Genomic DNA, 3,575 nt, shown 5'->3' with positions numbered 1-3,575 from the left:
AAGTCCAGAGAAAAATGGTGGTATCCAGTACATGTAAAGTTTCCCTTAGTGTTTTCATTTAATGCATGATATCAGTTAAATTACGAAAAGGATGAGTTATACTGCTCAGAAACAAGAATGAAATCAGCTATCTAATTCCATGAGGTAGATCTGAAATAGGAAAAAGAACAAAACAAACAAAACAAAATAACACAAAAAAACCCCCACAAGAAATAGCTTTAATAGCTAATAATTTAATTTAAATAGCTAAGTTGTGTTGTGTTTTTGGCATTTTACTTTTAAATGCACTGTGCTGGTAATGGTGTTGTATAGTAATATTTTACCATACATGGCAAGATTTAAGACTTAGGGCTTAAAATGATGACAGTAATGCCTGAATCTGATACCAAATTCTGTAGTTTGTTGGTAAATGTGGTGGTTTTATTTATCTTGGTAGAGTACTTTGGAGATACTTCGGGGAGACAGTCTGTAGTGCTTTATTACTTATACAAGTCTATATAGAAGATAGCTAGAAGTGGAATTCGAAGAGCAGTTTAACAGAATTTGGCTTTATGTTTCTTAATTATGTCTTGATCATAATCAAGAACTCCAGCTCTGTACTTGACAAGAGCCAAGTTATTTGGGAACTTAAAATGGTATTTTATAGGTAGGAATTGTATTTTATAAAATAAAGTTTATTCTTCTTGATTATCCAGCTCAGCCATTGGGTGATTTTTACTGGTTGTCTTCTCATTCAGCGTGGGAGCATTCATATCTGTACTCTGCTGGGGCTGAGTAGTTTGGAGTTTACTTTCTGTGCAGGTTGATTAGAGAAAGAGGGTTTTGTGCAAGTCTCCTGGAGTGTGTTCGAAGAGGGCCCAGCACAACATTAGAGCCCTTGAACAAATCAACTGAGACCACATTTTGACAAAGTGCACCTGATGGTAGTGTCTGCTGAGGTAGGACTGTGTTTGGTTTAGTGTGAACTTTTAGTACAGAAAGCAAGTCGTAAAGTCTGAATCCACCTGTGGATTTGTGATGTATCCTGAAGGACTTTAGCAGTGTACTCTCTGATGCAGTCTAGCTGGTGATACATATTCAGTTAGCAAACCAGTGCTATTGAAAACGAACATTGTCCCACTAGCCTGCCGAGCATGCCTCCAGCATTTTCTCAGATATTGCAAACCTGTACTGTGATATTACTATTGATAACAGCCAGCTTAATGGAAGGTTAATGAAAGGAAACTTAATATGATATTATGCTAGGAATAACAGTATCAGGCCCAGTGTATTTTGAAGTGTAGCAATGCAGTGTTTAATGCATGAGAGGACAGGCAGAATGATGCAATTTCTGTTGGCATTGACTCATCTAGGAGAGCAGCAGATAAATCATACTGCTACCCTGCAAGTTATTATATCCAAAGTACCTTTATAGATGTGACCTTCTAAAATATTTTAATAAATACTGATAAATGGCTGCTTCTTACAACTCAAAAAGGATTTTGGACATACAGACAAATTTTGATGTAGATTTACTTCTGCAACTTTTATATAAAGAACAGAGATAAAATTGTTTCATTTTAACTTTCTACTGCCCAATGTTGTTACTAATTAATGAAACTGAGAAGCTGCATTAATTTACATCAATGAAAAGAAAGGAGAAGTTTGGAAAGTGAATAGAAGTAGCAGTTGAAGTAACAGATACTGTGGCTTGTAATCCCAAAGCTCAATTAGGATAAATGCTTCAATTGATGTATTACTGGTGTTTGCATCCTGTGTCTACCTAAACGTCAGTCGCAGCTATAACTGCTGAAGATTGACTAGAATAGAACAGAGTTTTTTGAAGAGTTTGCAACCTAAAAGGTGAAATAGATAAAGTTGCTTTCCCCTTTACACTGTTCTGTACTCTCCTACTCTTACACTTATTTATTTTGAAGAGCTAGTTTCAGAGACAAAACAAAGCCTGCTACTAGGACCACCACATGTTAGAAGGAAGATTTATAGGAACTTGAACCCCTTCAGCATCAGTGGTGAGCTGTGAATCAGATCACAAACCAGCTCTGCTGTGCTTGAGAAATATGGATGTGTGCCCATAAGTGAAGTTGGTGAGAAGAGGTAGTGACAGAGGGAGAGGGAAGGTAAGAAGGCAGTGTCAAGAATCTGGGGAATGAATGGAAGGAGATTACAGTGGAGTTCAGTAGGCAACTGGAGTGAAGTTCAGCTTCAAAATCCTAGGAAACTATCAAAAAGTTAATTATCCTATCAGACCCAAGGCTGATAATAGCACTTGTGCTCACAGAGGTTTTAATGCTGTTTTTCTGAGTGTCTGCTGGATAAGCTGTGGGCTGCATTCCAGTGGCTTAACTGCTTTCTTTGTGACCTGTCACTAGGCACTGAAGCACTCTTGAGGTCTCAATTATTGTGCTGTCAGTCCAGTAATAGTATGAACAGTTCTCAGCTCTATGTGAGTTCCACACACTATAGTACAATCTTCATCTTATGGACCAGATATTGTAACAAGTTCATATGCAAAATCTGAAAGTTTGCATGTATCTTCTAGGAATTTCTGATTCTCATCAGTCAGGAGTTTTGATTAGACTCTGTGTGGAAATCTAGTCCTGCTTTAAGGTTTTCAAGAAGCTTAACACATAATCTAAATCCCTTTTAAGACTCTTAATTGTGCAGATGATTTTGTACGTATCAGTTTTGTCCCATGTGAATAGAAGAGAATTTCTGAGTTCCTTGAAAAAAATTCCTACCCAAATTCCTGCCTTCAGCATGGCAGCTGGAAGGAAGTCCATCAGAGTGTTAAAGAAAAGCATATATTTAAATGCAGGTTTTTTGTTTATGTTATTCTCTGTACATGCACATTTGAAACAGTAGGCTTTTTCAATGGGTTTGGTAACAGCTTCTTAAATGTTTTATATATGTTTAGTTACTTCCTTTTTTCCAAGAAAGTATCTAAAGCATGAAAGCTCAGAAGAGATGACGCTCTCTCCTTTGAAAATATGATTGTGGTTGTGTATTCCTAGATAAAGAATAAATAAGTCTCCCTTGCTTTTGAAGTCCTGAGTTTGTCCTATACATCAACATCTTAATTGCTGTATGACTTTCAGAAATGGTCCCCAAACATTAATGTACTTTGCTTAAATTGTTTTTTTAATAAACTCAACAGTTCCAGTAGAGCTTCTAAGTCATGAAAGAAATGGAGCTGGTCACCTAAATTGTCTGCAAAGTACACGCCCTGTTATGTCTAGTAAAAAGAATCTGATTATGCTTTCAGATTGAAATACAAGCAATTGGCCTATCAGTCTTTAGGAAACAGATGAAAAAAAAACAATAATAATAATTAAAAAAAAACCTTCAGCAAGTGAATGAAATGCATTTTATATGAAAGCTTAGGACCGAAATGTGAATTTATGTCCAACAATGTAAAAGCAATTTAATATCTTTCTTCTCTTTATTTTTTTTTTCTCTTCTCAGACCTTGCAGATAAGGGAAATTGAGTAAACCAGAGCATACAATTACTAAATTAAGTTCTGCATTGTATAATAATATTCTTTTTTTTTTTTCTTCTTTTATTTCCTCACAGATAC

Source organism: Meleagris gallopavo, chromosome 1, assembly GCF_000146605.3.
Source record: "Meleagris gallopavo isolate NT-WF06-2002-E0010 breed Aviagen turkey brand Nicholas breeding stock chromosome 1, Turkey_5.1, whole genome shotgun sequence".
In the NCBI taxonomy this organism is placed as follows: Eukaryota; Metazoa; Chordata; class Aves; order Galliformes; family Phasianidae; genus Meleagris; species Meleagris gallopavo.
This window is presented reverse-complemented; position numbering follows the sequence as displayed.